The sequence below is a fragment of the Haliaeetus albicilla genome, chromosome 29, assembly GCF_947461875.1.
Source record: "Haliaeetus albicilla chromosome 29, bHalAlb1.1, whole genome shotgun sequence".
NCBI classification, from domain to species: Eukaryota; Metazoa; Chordata; class Aves; order Accipitriformes; family Accipitridae; genus Haliaeetus; species Haliaeetus albicilla.
Window position 1 is genome coordinate 6,977,990 of NC_091511.1, and position 16,450 is coordinate 6,994,439.

The following is a 16,450-nucleotide window of genomic DNA, read 5'->3' on the forward strand; positions in this document are numbered from 1 at the left end:
TATTGTTTTACATCTTTCTAAGCTGCTGTTACTTCTTCAGCAGCTGTACACAGACAGCACCTCTCAGCTATAAAAGCTCACCTCATACACTAGCACAGATATGTCTGGGTTTGATCTGCAATTACACTTAAGTAAGGGCAACTTCCTTTATGGACTCTGCTCATCAAGTATCCCTCCTACTCTATGCAATGGTTCACCTCAGCTAAGCCAGAACTGGCAGAAAGTTCAGGGCACTTCCCACCCTCCAAAATAAGGGGACTGGGGAGTTTCCTCAAGTTCTAATTTCTAGGACATTTCATTTGACATAAAGCTTTTAAGTGTTTTACAAACACTGCTGCTCTTTCTTCAGGCATTTAAAGGAGATGAAGAATAGTGAACAGCCTTAACTGCTAGGCAATTTTTGAAATTTAACAGCAACAAACAGAAAAGCACCTGTGATAGCGTGTGCTCTGCTTTCCAAAGATGAAAATACACATCTAGGGACACAGCTCACGGCTCCTATTAAAAAAAAAAAAGTTAGTTAGTTTCTGCATTAGAGATGTCCTTACAAACTCATACTCTCTACTAGGCAGGCTGCATACTCTGCATTGAACTCATCCATAAGCCTGTACGTGCTTATCAAGATAAATTTTCATTTTATACTGATCTTGATAGAACGCAATACAGCACAAAGGTGCCGGGTAGAATAAGAACTAATACAACAGTAAATAACCAAAAATAACCTTTACAAGTATAAATCTTGTTAGACAACCAAATAATGAATTATTAGACAGCATAAGCTAGAGTTGACAATTCTCTTCAGCAGCTCCCACACCGATTCTGACCCTGAAGCAAACATTTCTTTCCAGGCACCACTCTACTGAAAAAGCTACATGAAGCCTCCATCACCAAGGAGTAATTAACAGCAATAGTGAAAAATAAAGCCTGCAGGAGCACCGTGCTTCTGAGAGCACACCCACCTTTGCTTCAGACCTTCTCTGTTCTTTGAGGGCAGAAAGAAAAGTAGTGGAGGATGAATTGCTACTCCCACTAGCAAGAACAAGAGGCTTGCTACTTGCTTTCAACAAGGTTTCCCTGGTGTCTCAGGTCTGGAGACTAGAGCCTACATCCTGCTGTAAGCATCACACAACAGAGAACACGGCAGCCTTCTCCTCACACCCCCACTCTTGAGCACACAGAAAACATTGAGAACAACACAGCTCCATCTCACATGCTGTGCCTCTATTCCATTGGGTCCTTAACTTTCCCTTGCATATCTAATCACCTCTGCTGTTCTCTTCAAGCTTACTAGCTAACAATGTTTTTTTTCAATGCAGATAGTTGGGTTGGAGACATGCAAGGATCAACTTTTATATTAAATTAAAAACCAAATTCCAGGATTAGCTTTTTGGGGTTTGAAAACAAAACCAAAAAGAAAACCCACAAGAACAAAACCAAAAAATGTTACTGAACTAACAGTTCAAGTATTTGTTTTTTATGAGACTGTTATGTAACTGTAATATTCTGGAACTCAGCATCTGTATCACTACAACCATATAAAACCACTGAAACAGTCTAGAAATCAAGTTCTCTCTGGCCCCATTTGTTTGCAGGCTTGCAGTACTGGTGGGGTTCATACAGCAACAAGGATGAATCCCTCCCCATGAGAAGTTCTCTCTGAAAGAAAGCACCCTGAAAGCAGAATACACAAAAGCATGTGAGACTTGAGGAATTTACATCACTGTCCAAATTCTTCCGAGATTTGTCCAAAGCTTCCTATGGAGAAAAAAAAAACCACAAAGGAGGAAAACGGCACTCACACTACCAGGCTTTAGGACCACACACTGAGGCACCTGGGGAGACCAGACTCAGTAGAGAGGGACACTTTCCGGGGTGCCTCTGCAGGAACCTAAAGACCGCTGACTCCGCAGAAAGATCAGCCTCTGTGTTTGGAAGCTGAAGCTCAGTCCATACAAATACCCTTTTTGCCCTTCACACAGACCTGCAATATGCTTCAATTAATAGATCAACATCAGGGCTAGGATTTCCACACCAGGAGTTTTCCATTTACTAATGAGTTGTTGTTGTTTTCCATTTACTAATGTTGTTTCGGCAGAACTGGAGGACACTCAAGTAGACTCAAGTGTCTAGTTCCTTAGAGGGAAAAAAAACCCAAACACCATCTTACTGAACTAACAATTCAAGTATTTGATTTTTACATGAGACTGTTACGATTTTGTCACCGGCAGTTTGACACCTCCTTGTACACAATACTACTCCCTGTCAGCACAGAAAGACAGTCAACCACTAAATGAATGCAACAGCATATTAGTATTGCTGCCTTTATCTAAGTAAGCAACACTTTAGGAAGTTACACCGATTATCCAACTAGTTACTTAAACATCAATAACTGACCTTTTCTATTACAGCCTGCTGTATAAACTGCCACAGTATACAGGCATGTACATACATACACACATGCATATATACATACACCCACAATGGTACTGATAGCTTGACAAAACAAACTGAGTTTTCATTAATTAGTCTTTCACAGGATTTCAGGAAACCGATATTGCTCTGCTTTATTCCAAAGTTATTAACTGATAACCAGCACCCCTCTTGACATTAGTCTTCTTGTGTGGAATCCTTCCCTGTAACTCATTGTATTTAGTGATCCTCTCATGGCAACACCTACTGGAAAGACAGTAATATTCTGTCTCATACTAGAAAAATCAAATCGAGACCAGGGCCCTACAAACAAAACAAAGTGAAGCACTGTACTAAGACCAAAAAGAGTTTCAATAGCCAAGGGAGTTCCAAGTGGTTTAAAAAAAAAAGCATTTTAAATATATATGTATGTATACATACACATATACACACAGAAACACAGAGTAGGTAATAGGATATTTTTTAAAGAACAAAAATTGTAGATGTGTGTATACACATACACACAGATAAGGACATGAAAGGAAAAAATGCTTGTAGGGGTGTGTGTGCGTATGTGTGTGTGTGTGTATATATATATATACACATACATACACACACACGCCCCTACAGACATTTTTTTCTTTGATATCCTACTACCTTTTAAGGAAAAAAACCTGAAGTACAGAGATAACTCTGACTAACAAGAAACATCTACAACACCATTCATTTGTATTTATCAGTTTGCTCTATTTTTAGAAAACAAATAGCTGCTTCAAGAATTACATAGCAATGACTCCAAGACACATGAAGTCCAAAACCAGAAGGCGGCTCACGCCACACGTGCTTCGTTTCTCAGTCTGTCCCGAGCAACTGCTGCTGCCTGCCCCGGGGCACCGGCATTCATTAGCTGAGGCAGTGCTTTGCTTTGACTCACTATGCTGTTTCACACATTTTAAGGTGCGTAACATTAGTTCAACCAATTTGAACTGCAGGGTATTTGCCCCAGCACTCGGCCAGAGACCCCAACACACTCTCAAAAGACAGGGCTCAAAAAACCAAACAACCCAGAAAGGGAAGAGCATGTGTGAAAGCCCCAAAGTTAGCCAGACCCAGACCACAAGATCTGGCAACTTCATCAAACCCAGTCCATACCACTACACTTCACCAACAGCCATTTCCTCTTGGAAACGAGGAATCGGAACTACCAGTTTGGTCTTATACACACACTGTAGAACAGGAAAATAAAGAACCCCCTGCTGAAAACCATCAGCAGGTCACTGCACCCACAGGCTGCTTCCAAGACCCACAGTCCCTGTTCCAGCTCCCCCACCTTTCCCTTTCTCTGCCAGTCTGGACTGACTCCTACGCTCTTTGGCTGGGTCCTTCAGCCCAGCCGGCAACAAAGCACCAGGAGGCCCCTCGCGCACTCCTCCCTGCCACCGGGATGGGGAGCAGAAAAGAGAAAGAAAAGCTCCTGGGTTGACACAAGGACAGGGAGGGATCACTCCCCAGTTAACGGTCACGGGCAAAAACCAAAATCACCTTGGGGAAGCCTGCAGCAGAGTCTGCCAAGTGGGATGGGAGAGAAACCCCTGTGCAGACAGCAAGGTCAGTGAAGAAGGAGGGGAGGAGGTGCGCCAGAGGAGGGGATGCCCCTGCAGCCTGTGGAGGAGCCCACGCCGGAGCCGGGGAAGAGTGAGGAGTCCTCCCCCTGAGGAGGAAGGAGCGGCAGAGCCAAGGTGGGATGAGCAGACCCCAACCCCATTCCCCATCCCCCTGCACTGCGGGGGGAGAGGAGTTGGACCAAATCGGGCGAGGAGTTGAACCTGGGAGGGAAGGGGGAGGGGTGGGAGAAGGGGGCTTGAGTTTACTTCTCATTATGCTGTTTTGATTTGATTGGTAGCAAATTAAATCGATTTTAGGTTTTTTTGCCCAAGTTCAGTCTGGTTTTTGCCTGCGACCATAACTGGTGAGTGATCCCTCCCTGACCCACAAGCTTTTCCTTCTCTTTTCTCCTCCCCAGCCAACCAGGGCTGGGGGGAGCGGTGAGCAAGCAGCCACCTGGACCTTCGTCCCGGCTCCCGCTGTTTGGCAGACCCCTCCCCGGCTGCCACCACTGCTCTGTACCTCTAACATGGACCCCACCGGCCCCGCTGCTGCCCGCCCTCCTCGGGGCTTTCTCCGGGACCTGCTGGTCAATCGCTCGGACCCCGCTCACCTTCTCCCTTGGGGCAGCTGCAGCCTGGCCACCGCTTGCACTCCTCCCTTGGCTACCACCAGCCCCGCCACGGCCACCCGGAGCGGGGCAGCACCCCACTCTACCGGCAGCCCCCCCTTTACAGGGAGGGGACGTCCCCATCAGCCTCACTGCCCGCACCTGGGGCTCCTCCAGCCCCGGCCCGCAGCTGGAGCCCAGCAGGAACAGGGGGGCATCGCCCGGCCCCCGCAGCACATCGCCTCCTCCCCTGGGCCCCCTCACAGCCCTCCCCCGCTGCAAGGGGAGTGCAAACGCAGCCGGGACCGCACCACAAATCTTCTGGGCAGGGACCTACAGGCAGGCCACGAGCTGCTGCTGTAAGGCAACAGAACTAAAAAACCTCCACTGAAGAGGAAAGCAGCTTACCAATTCTGCGATTAATTCCTGAGCTTTTCTTACTGAGCCTGCCATACCACCTCCTAGCATGTTCTGCTAACCTCCCAAACACTGGCTGGAGCATCAAACTGCTCTCAAGTGGAAGCAGAGAAATCCAACCATAGGTTGTCCCATAGGCACGCAATGGTGAACGTCCTACGTCTCCTCTGTCCACAGGCCCGAGGATGGGAAGCCACAAGTGCTGTTCACTTACCCAAGCCTAAAGAGCTTTAGGATCTCTACTGCATTTGGGGAAACACAAGCCTGAGAAAGATTTGCTCCGTACCTAATCGCCACTGAAACACTGAATCAAAAGGGAGCCGAGGAGAATGGAAGACGCAGCAGGTCTGCCAAGCAAAGAAACGGAGGAAGTTTCTCCGTGCACAGAAGCACAGCTGGAGACATAACTCCTGCTGGCACGCGGATTGAACTTCATCCATTTGGGTCCCTTCGGGAGTACCAAGCACCCGGATTGTTCTGGAGGATGCAGCATTTTACAGAGGGGACCCTCGGAAAGAGTCGGAGAGGGGCAGTTTTATTCCCTGGGAAAGTGCTGTCGCGTCCCAAAGCTGGAGTGACTCAGGTTCGTGGATTTCCTTTGTCAGAATTAAGGTGAAACGACACCAGGGGAGTTCAAACAACAATCAACATTTATTCAACCTAGCTAACCTTGCCCAAGTACATGTGAACTTATCAATATGAACCTTGCAACATGTCCTTAAGCCGCTATTTGAAAAGAGAAGGGAGGTGTAGAAAAAGAAATGGAAAAAGGAACATGAAACTGTATCAGAAGGAGAGCCCTCCTGTTGAGTCACGAGGTTCAGAGCAAACCCCCTTGCTTTCTGGACTCCTTCTCAAAGAGGACCCAGGGGCGGCTAGATCCACTCCTAGTCTCAGACTTGGTCAACGGTTTATGTTTAAAAGGATGAGGTGTAGGCACTGTGGAAAAGAGAGAAGGAAAAGAGGGAGAGAGAGAAAGAGAGAAAGAAAGAAAGGGGGGGGAGAGAGAAAGAAAGAGAGGAGAAAAGGGTTTCACCAGTCCTGGGTCCAGCGTTGGTCCAGCCAGCATAGAGATCCAGTTCCGGAGGGCGCGCACTGAGAACTCGTTCTCCCTTCATTTATAGTGTGTTAGTCGGTGGTCTCGACATGCGCAGTCCCATTCCCGGGGTTCTCTGGAATTGGTTGGTGAGCTTTGCGGAGGGGGGGTTCATTGCGGAGTTGCCTCTCTTTTTCTGCTGGCATGACCGCTTAAGATAGAAGCACAGTCCTATCTTCCGTGGGGCCTCCTCCTCCAGGCACATATGCTGCACTCCTTCTCCTGGTCACTTACGATAAGGAACTGCGGCTTTGGAGAAGCGCGGTCCCACCCTTTGTGGGGCCCTCTCCTCCGGCCACATTGTCCAGTTCACAAAACTCCAGCATTTTTACAGAGGCCGTTTTCTCCACCAAAGTTCTTTAACAAATGTTTGAGACATTGACTATAATTTGTCAGACCGTCACAAGTGCTCTGACACTTACCTGCTTCCCAGATAGCATAGGACAATTAAAATACAGTAACTCATTAGTAAGTAGGGGCTAATTTCTGGCCCATCATGATTCTAACAACAGCCAACAAATCCCTCCACTAGTTTGGTTCAGACTGTATTTATGACAGTTCTTTTGCTCTACATTTTGGGGGAAAGCAGATTACATAGCTTGCCTCTTTGATGTGGAGGGCCGGGTTTCAAAAGAATACTACAAGCCCAAAAGAGCACAGCACAGTACAGCTCGTACATAAAGTAAATATTACATCACAAGCCATATTGCACACTTCTACCAGAGAAAATGGGCTTTAAGTAGGTGCATGGGAAGTGGGCCTTTTGCTCAAAAAAAAAAAAAAATTTTAAAAATCCTGATTTTAAAAGTTCATATACTAAAACAGTCACAAGACATCCTTTTTGATTCACCTCTAAATCCACACGTAGATTTTATTTCTTCACTGCCATCTGAAATCGTACTGCTTGAGGCACTTTTCATGTAAATCCAAGAAAGCTCAACTCAGAAGGTAAAGACCCTTCTTAATGGAACTGAGTATCTGTGACTACAATATACCTTTCCCCTTATTTAAACATAACGGCATAGGAAAAACAGGTTTTAAATTCCAAGCGGAGAGATTCCAACTTTGAAGACTTCAAGACATTCTCCGTTCAGCACAAAATAATCACTTTCTTTTCACTTCTCTGCCAGCCTTACCCTCATGTTTCTTGTTTTTCATGCTGCAGCACAGAAAGCCAGTACCCTCAGCTGCACAAAGACTTCCATTGCTCACACCAGCGTGCAAAGCACTGAGGAGCCTTGGCTCAGTCTTGGCAGTACAGGAGCAATCCATCTCAAATGCACTACGCATTTGGAGGTATCACATAGAGAGAGTTAATTATTGCTTTTCTTCCCAACAGCAACGAAAAAAGAAAAAAGAAACCCTCCTCACTTCCACGGCTCTTCTTTGCAGGCTAGAGATTTATGGCAGTGACTACCTATTTTACCCAACATACAAGCCACCTTTTGAACAATTTTCAAAGCTCACCAAAAAAATAAATCATAAATATTAACCAGTCTAAAGAAAGACCAGAGGTCTCTGCACTACTAGAGATATGCTGGAACACTTAGTTACTAGAATCGCTTGCAAAACCAAAATGTTTGTGATGGCATCTGAACTACAAATTTCTTTTTAGGCAGAAAGACCTAGTGAATGGGAATATCCTGCAACACTTTGATTGCTTGTTAGCACTTGCATGGTTTCAGAATGCATATGTAATGACACTGACCACATGGAAATTATTAGGTATTTATTTTGCTGTTGGTGCCAAGGCCACAGTTGTGTGAGGCATTACACAAGCAGATGAAATCCTTCCCCAAAACAGTTTGCAGATGACCTGTGTGTTAACACAGTCACTGCATTTCAAGCCTTCCACCTGTGACAACATCCTCTCAGGGGGCACACTTGACCGCTCTGATCGAATATTCAGTCAGCAGAGTTAATACTGAAACGATATAAAATCTGGGCCCAACCTCTACGCTCACGGCTGGGATACAAGACTCCTATCACAGGGCTCACCCTTCAGTCCCACCTGAGGTATGTGTCTTCAGTTTCACTTCCCACTGGTCAAGTATTTCTCTTCAGAGCTCTCTTTAAACTGAGGGCTCGTGGTAAGGGAGGGAAGAGAGTTCCTTACCTCTTGAGCAGTCAGGGCATGTTCCCCTGCTAGAAGCAGCATACTCAGGCCTCCCATTTGTGTCGGATCTGTTAAAAGAGTAAAACCAAGTCTTCAGTTCATTCATTTGCTTCTTTAAAGAACCTCCCATTTGCAGCATTAAACCCCCAGAAGACTACTTGCAACAGACACTCCAAGCAAGCTGCCATAAAAGGCAGTTCAAGAGAATCACAGAAACAGTTTCTGTACCCTCTGGGAGAGGCTTTCAAAGCTGTTTGAAGGATTTAATTGGATTTGTCTGCCTCACACCCCATTGCGTGGATTTACAATTTTACTGCCAAAGGTTTTAGGTACTACGGAGATGGATACCTTTAAAGCAGCAACTGTAATGATCTCATGCATAAATACACGCTAAGATGCTCTAATATCACCCGTGTTTATAACTCAGTGAATGCTTCTACCAAAGGAGTGGCTCCTTTCTGTAGACACTGAACAGGTAAAAGGATGGAACAAAATGACACGATCAAGCTCTGAAGCAAAATTTCCATTTTCATTTAGCTTTCATTTAGAGCTGCATTTAGTGGTGAAAAGTGCCAGCCTGACAGCTCTGAAGCATGAAGCACTTGATCCTCTGCACCAGAACCGCGCAGGTACTGGCCAGGCAAGCTACCTGCCTACCTGCCCTGCCAATACAATATATAATCGAGGAAAGTAAAATGGAGATAGAAATGTATTTTCTCCAACTATTTGGTGCTGACAGCTTCTCGCCTCCAGCCTTTCTGCACCTCAGGAGCTCGGAAAACAACAAGAATTGAAAGCAATGAACACTGGCACTGCATTGTTCACGGAGCGGCTTTTCCACTCAGAACAGTGGTTACTCTTCATCACCATGAAGACTAATTGTCTGGGTTTGGAGGAGTGCCTTGGAAGCAGTGCAGGGGCCCAATTCAACAGCGTGTCATCTAGAGAGAGGGAGACAGTCTGTGGCCCAAATGTGTCACTCAACAGCCACAGTAGGAGAACAGGGAAGCATTATCCTTGCTGTATTGCTGAGAGACCAACTTCAGTAATGATGAGACACCAAAGATACGTAACTTTCCCCAGGTCTCGCTAAGCATGCACTCACGTTTTCCAATTTCCTTTCACTGAACTACACAAAACCTCTCTCTACAACAACAAATTACACATGCCCGGGACCATTCCCTGGAATGGAGGCCAACTGGCACAATTACCCTTGGCCATTTGGTTGCATTTTGTTATGCAAAATTTGGATGCAGAACAGCTGCATCCAAAATGCCCGCTGGGAAATCCCCTGGCCTGCTCCCACTCGTGAGTGGTGCCAAGGAAGTTGTTGAGCTTTTCAGCTGACATGGACCAAACCTGTACCTGTAAACCTCCAAACGATTTAGCACTACAGATGATTAAGGTCCAGTTCACGGGAACACTCACTGCTGCTGTTTACTTCCATACCACAGATGCTGCCAAAAATTCTCACTCAGACAGCAGCTCACGCTAACATACACAGGGTAGGTTTTTTCAACACTCTCTTAAAACACCAGTAAGCAGGAGCAGAGGAGAGCAATGGGAATAAACCAAGCTCATCCACTATCATCTCAGGGATAGAAGAGTGGCTCATTATCTTAAGAATACAGCCTAAAGAGCATCTGGCTTCAAGCCCAATGTTCAACTGGAATAATTTTTTCCATTACTGTGATGAACAGGTAGAAGGGGGTGGGGGGGCGGGTTTGTTTTTAAACTTCTTACTTTTAAATAAAAAGGGGAACAAAAGGTATTAAGCATCTACAGAGAGACAAGGTACTATCAGAAGTGTAGGATCTAGCAACAAGAAGTAACTGAAGAAAGGGAGACAGGAAATGGGAAGGGTCAGCAAGTACCTAAGCACAATTCACAAGTGAAGCGATCCTGTCAGCAGAGCCCTTTTTGCCACCAAAATGCTTGATCAGCAACAGTTCAGTCCTTCAAACAAGAGGACATCAGAGCAACTAAAATGTGAAAAGGCAACACATACCTTGAAAGACAATTTCTGAAGAGGCAGTTGATTTGGAGGAAGGAGAAATTGGAAGAGATCTCCAGGCCCATCATAAACTTACTGAACTCCATATTAAGCAATAAGGGGTTGACTGGTTGCTTTCTGCTTGCTTTCCTTCCATCGGAAGGCTGCTGCAGAACCCAAATCTTCTAAGCATTTAGAGTTTTCTTCCAGTTTTCAGCTTAAATTTACTCGGGACCAGGTGGTACACATGTCTTCCGGTGCCCACACCTTTAAGCCTAAAAACTGTTCTGCCTAAATGGTATTTCCCTCTCCTGCATTTACAGGAGTCACCCCACTCTTCTTCCACCTGTTTTTTCTAGCCTAAGCAAATCAAGAACTCCTGATGTCATCACGCATGTCCATCGCCCATGTCCCAGCAATCCCTGCAGCTCTCTTCTCCAGTTATGCCAGAGGGAGGTCATCTTTCTTGTACATGAAGGACCAGCAGGGCAGCCACGTCAGATGAGCTGTGCTCTGTTCAATGGCATTAACTCTTCACCACACTTCCTGAAAATACTTGGCCTGACACACTGCAGTGTAGCACTTTCTTATGCCCACATCACACTGTTGGCTCCCAGCTGCTCTCCTGTGCTTCCCTTTAGCTACCTGTAGTTCTTCTTCCCCCTCCTCAGTTTTGGCCAGCTGAAGAACAGAGAAGAGAAACATAGAATCACAGAATCACAGAATCATAGAATGGGTTGGAAGCGACCTTCAAGAGCATCTAGGTCCAACCCCCCTGCCATCGACAGGGACACCTTCCACTAGACCAGGGTGATCAAAGCCCCATCCAGCCCGGCCTTGAACACTTCCAGGGAGGGAGCATCCACAACTTCTCTGCGCAACCTGTTCCAGTGCCTCACCACCCTCGGAGGGAAGAATTTCTTCCTTATATCTAATCTAAATGTACCCTCTTCCAGTTTAAAGCTATTACCCCTTGTCCTATCACTACGTGCCCTTGTCTAAAGTCCCTCTCCGGCTTTCTTGTAGGCCCCCTTCTTCCCTCTCTTCTAAATATCTTCTTGGGGGTCTCAGCTTGCTGCCCTTCAGCTACGTAGCTTATCACAACAGGACAAGGATAGCAGGACTGTTTTCTCCCCAAGTAAGCAAATACTTAAACTGTTTATTTAAATATAAAAATAAAAAGGAAGGAAAACAATGACAGCTAATTGGAAAGTGAAAGTTCAAACTGGTGCTGAAGCAACTTGACGACTTACTCTGCAGCTGTAGCAGAGGGCTTGCCACTTAGATGTCTGATCATAATACGACAAAAAAATCCTTCCACTATGGCTTCAAATTACAAGATAACTCCATCTAAGGGAAGACAAAATGTACATACGCAAACATTGCCATATGTTTATAGTGCCTTCTCAGCACAATCTTTCTCTCACAGCACCAAGAACTTACTGGTATGACAAATTACAAATTTTAAGTGCTACTTTAAAGCAATTTACAGTTAAATCAACAGTAGTGAGAAAATAGTCAAGAATTGGACTTGCAGAATGGGAGATGATTCATGGCTTTCTCAACAGCTTTTACTCTTGATGAAGCTTACAACTATCTTACTATTTGGGAATGACATTCTTTGTTAGTATTGGTCCGGTTAGAAACTCAGAAGGCTGGCTTGTTCATCATTGCAATTTTTCTATCAGAGGAAAGAAAGAACTGAGGAAGCACTAAGCAGAAAGGTGGCCAGCAGGTACCAGTTTCAACTACCTTTCACCTGGCTGCAGAAAGAAGCTTCTTTCTAAAAACAAAAATTGCATCTCTATATGCTAGGAAGTGTCTTTTTTCCACCCTTCACTTCACTAAAAAGCTTTTTGGCCCAGCTGGTTTTCTCCTGATGCAGAAATGTGGAAGTATCAGGAATCTGGCACATTTGTATAGGAAAGCTGTTGCCCACTTAGCTCTGTAGCTGTGACGGTAGGCGCTGCAATGGTCACGTTCCCCTGCAAACAGCAGTTGTCTTTGCAGGCGAGCCATGCCATGAGAAAAATGTGCTCCAGTACAACTTCCCAGCTGGATGAGCAAGGACATCACTAGTGGGTCTGCAGGTCGGATGCCCAACGCTGGTGCCACACCTCAGGTTCTTGACACAACGGTAGGTCAATGTGCAAAACTTAAAACGTGGCGTGGTTACTGTTGGAATGCCAAAAGTGAAGGAGAGGTATGGCCTGTGGGGGACTTCAGAAAAAGAAAGGAAGATCTTACTCTCTCCATATTACATTTTCCAAAATGACATCTAGTATGTAAAGAGCAATCAAGACAGGATTAACAGCTACCAACAAGTCAACAGATTTCCTGGAATTGTTCTGGAATCATATAATCCCTCTCCAAAGGAAGCTATCTGCCTTGAAGATGCGAGACAGTCAGTGGCGTTTCTACAGTTGCTCAGCTACATTTTAGTTCATCAATTAGCATGCAGCCTGGCTTTTAAAAGACATTGCACTGGCTAGAAGAGTCAGAGCTGAATTGAGCTCTCACATGAAGTCGAGGGGAGAGGAATACAACAACACGTATTTACCACAAACCGGAATATAGCTGACAAAACAGTAATCCACTTGGCACAGCAGACTTGCCATGATTTAGATGCTGCTGCTAACATCTCGAGCAGAGGCTGCCGTTATTTTATGGGCTATCGTTGTACTCATGAAACAGCCAGCCTTTGCTTGCACGAGGACTGGAGTGAGACCCCTGTGAATTACTATGCTCACTGAGTCAGCCAGCAGAAAATAAATAAATAAATAAACTTTCAAAATCACATGTAGCACAAAAGAGGGCCTTCTTCAGAAATTAATGGCTCTATAGATAAAACAATGGATTAGATCAGTTCCTCATTAACTCTTAAGTTCTCTGTCCTCTGCTCTGATAGGTGTTGATTCAAGATCTCTCCGGACTCAGAAGCTCTACAGTTGGATATCCCGGCAGGAGCAGTGGGGGACAGCAGCCAGCTAGACCAAGACCTACTCCTTGTTCTCTCTGTTAAGTCAATAAACCTGAAGGAGCATAAAAGTGACTCCTCTGGTAGCAAAACCAGAACGGGATGAAGGGGCTTGAGGTTTTCAGAACTGGTCTCCCATATATCATAACGATGTAGCAGGAAACACTTTATTTTGATCCCAGTTCACAGTTCCTTCATAGCCAGAAGAAATTTCATTACAGGAATTTTTATACCACTACACTGGCAAAAAAGCATACAAGCCTTTTTATACCTTCTTCTCCTTTTATACTTGTTCCATAAAACCATCTTCCACTCTCCAGCTCACGATCCTTCTAAGCAGAAAAGTCCTATCTGCCACACACTTGTCATAAACTAGGTAGGATATGACAAAGTTTCAAATACAGCAGTATTCGTAAAATCAGAAACATCAAAATGGAAAAAAAGGAAAAAAAAAAGGAAAAAAGGGTGGTGGGGTAAAAATTAGTTTCTACCTTGACTGTTAGGCTCTTAAGCTGCCAGTACTTAACACTGATGTTTCTATTTCCATGATTGCTACAGTTCTGCGATTTGTGGATATCAGTTTGAGATTATCTGCCTTTCCCCAGCTCAGGCAATCCACTTCTTGATGGTTTGGCTGGTTTTTTTTAATGTTTAAAATGGTTAGAATCCACCCCTCCAAGCTATCCTTACGCTCCTCTCGATTTAAATACAGGAAGTTAGCTCCACTGGTACATTCATCCACAAGAACGTTAACACCTCCAACTTCATAGACAACCGTAAATTATTTCTGTAAACAGCAAATTACTAAACATAGTACAACACTCTATGAAAGAGAAAAAGAATGCACACCATCAGCATTTCCCTTTTTGACTAGAAAATGAAAATCTCTAACAGCAGATAAGCCTGAACTAAACATCAATCAAATCTGGACCCCAAATGGGGTATGGCTTATGATATGTCACATGTCTGGACTCGACTCTTGAAAGCAATCATGCACTTAGGAAAATTCGAGGCTGTTATGCAGAGGTTTAACTAGAGTCTTGGCAACGTAATTTGGGACATGAAAGGTATTTGCAGTACAATACCAGGTGCAGTAGAGGAAACTGGTCTTGCAGTTTAATTCCAGCGCCGCATCTGCAAACAAAACGAGGCTGCTACGTTTGAGGAACATGGATGGAAATCTCACCTGCCATCCTGAAGTTATGCTGTGGCATTTTGTCACTTCTTGTCACTTTCCTCAGGCTTGGTAAATCTTTTGCAGAGTCCGAGGCAAAGGCCCATAGCTTCTTCCTGTTTGTAACAGTGGATGTCTGGGTTTTTGCAGGCTGGTTTGCTGTGGGGCACCACTTGTACCCTCGATTTGCCTTCATACATGCATCCTTGTACTAGAAAAGAAAAGGAAAATTGCCAGTCATGACATTATACTATCCACAGGGCAATAGAGTGCACTGCTTGTAAGAGGATTTAATACAGTAAATAATCCTTAAATATCTTGATTTTTGTAAGAGTTCAGTCACGTGCTTAGAGTCTGACCGCCAACACAATCTAACACGAAGAAATCTTAAGATAAGTTGAGCTGCATTTAAAAAAGTGGGGATTCTCTCTCCTCTCCTGAGGGTTTATCACCCAGAACCCAGAGCAGGCTGAAGTTCTGATCCTGCAAACTGCTCCCCAGTGCTTGAATGCTCACTCTGGGAAACCAATTCTGTTGCAGATTCAATCTTTGTTTACCTTCTAGTTTGAATGAAAGGGAAGCAGACATTTAGCAATAAATGCAGCATGATGCTCCTTAGCTTGCACTCCCTTTCCTCTAATAGATCTGTATCTTAGAAAATTTGAGTATATTCTTTCCCAAACCAGGCGCTGAAAATAAACCACTACCAGCATCACCTCATTTTCAGCAACTTCTGATACATCATCCCAGTGGGCCTTCCAAAATGTACCATGCTGCACAGCTGCATGCAATACACTGGGAACACTTAAAACTGTCTTTGGCCTGGAGCACACGGCACACATCTCAGTTGTTTGCTATATTCTTGCTCTGAGGCAGCAAAATGAACAAAGCCAGGCTACATACACATAGCGGGGTAGGGGGAGAAGGTCTGGATCCTGCGCCGTTTGGGGGGTAGGGGGAAGGATGGGAACCTATTTCATTCTCAAAATGCAACCGTGACGTTTTCCAAATACCTTGCTGACCAGACGAAGACAAGATTTTTGAATGTTAGCAGCAACAAAAAGAGCACATTTCAGTATTTCGAGCGTGCTGCTGTGCAAGGTGGAGAGCGCATGAATCAGAGGAACATGCCGCACTTTCCTGCTACAGCTGTTTGCCTAACAACGGAGAGGGGCATACAGCACTGGCTGCTGTGGGAAGCTACCCAGTGAGGACCAGTGCTGACTGCAGGGAGGAAGAACCCAATACCTTCCCGTGCCCTCAGTAGCTCCCAATGGCAGCAAACAACCAGAAGAGCTGTTTTACCCTGAAGCACATGGCAGGGCAGCTGCAGGAAGTTTCTGCCGTGCTTGCACAGGTTCCCACCCACCCAGCTGTCACCGGTCCCCATTACGGCACAGAGAAACACCTACGTTTCATGCACATGCCTGCACAGAAGCACATGCAGAGGGAAAAAATCCCTTGGGTGTCACATACTGAGATGGCACCGACAACCTTGTTCACTGAGAGAGTCACTGCGGCGTTTTCCCTGATCAATAAACAGCATGCCTTGTGGCAGGATCACCATTACAAGCGTATCGCTTGCTTTCATCTCCATCTTTATCGGCTGGCACTTGCTCCCTCCAGACTGTAGCCGGGATAAAAGCGATTCAGTTTACAACAAGCACAGCACTGTGTGAGCCCGCTGTGCGAAGTCCTGTATTTATAAACAAGGCTATGAATAACAAAACTCTGCAGGGACCGCTGACCCACACAGAGGCTGTGTTTTCTGAACAGGGCGTCTGTGTGAAACCTGCCAAGTCAGGGCTGCGACCCCCCTCACCCTGTCCCTTTTCTCCTTCCCTCAGCCGGGCCCGGCTCCAGCTTAGAGCCCCCTCCCCCGGGCAGCCAGCAGGCAGGAGACACCCCCACGCCAGCCCAAGGGCCTCGCTCGCCTCACGGGCAGCCCCAGCCCTCACCTCAGCCGGGCCGCAGGTGGAGCAGAGGCCGCAGAGACCAACATGGCCGCCCGGCAGCCCCGTGCCCCAGGACTACAGCTCCCAGCATGCCCCGG

General features: G+C 45.6%; 1 long non-coding RNA gene across 2 annotated transcripts; it reads right to left on the minus strand.

Annotated features, from left to right (window-relative positions):
- Window positions 1–430: 430 nt before the first annotated feature.
- LOC138682583 (uncharacterized) lies at window positions 431–15,408 on the minus strand. 2 transcript variants are annotated; one of them, XR_011322670.1, is made up of 3 exons: window positions 14,410–15,408; window positions 8,254–8,321; window positions 431–498 (listed from the first exon to the last, which is right to left on the minus strand). It is a non-coding gene; the product is annotated as an uncharacterized lncRNA (long non-coding RNA). The 2 variants fall into 2 exon arrangements; XR_011322671.1 differs by lacking the exon at window positions 431–498 and adding an exon at window positions 10,262–10,927 and having other exon boundaries at window positions 8,088–8,321.
- Between the last annotated feature and the right edge of the window lie 1,042 nt (window positions 15,409–16,450).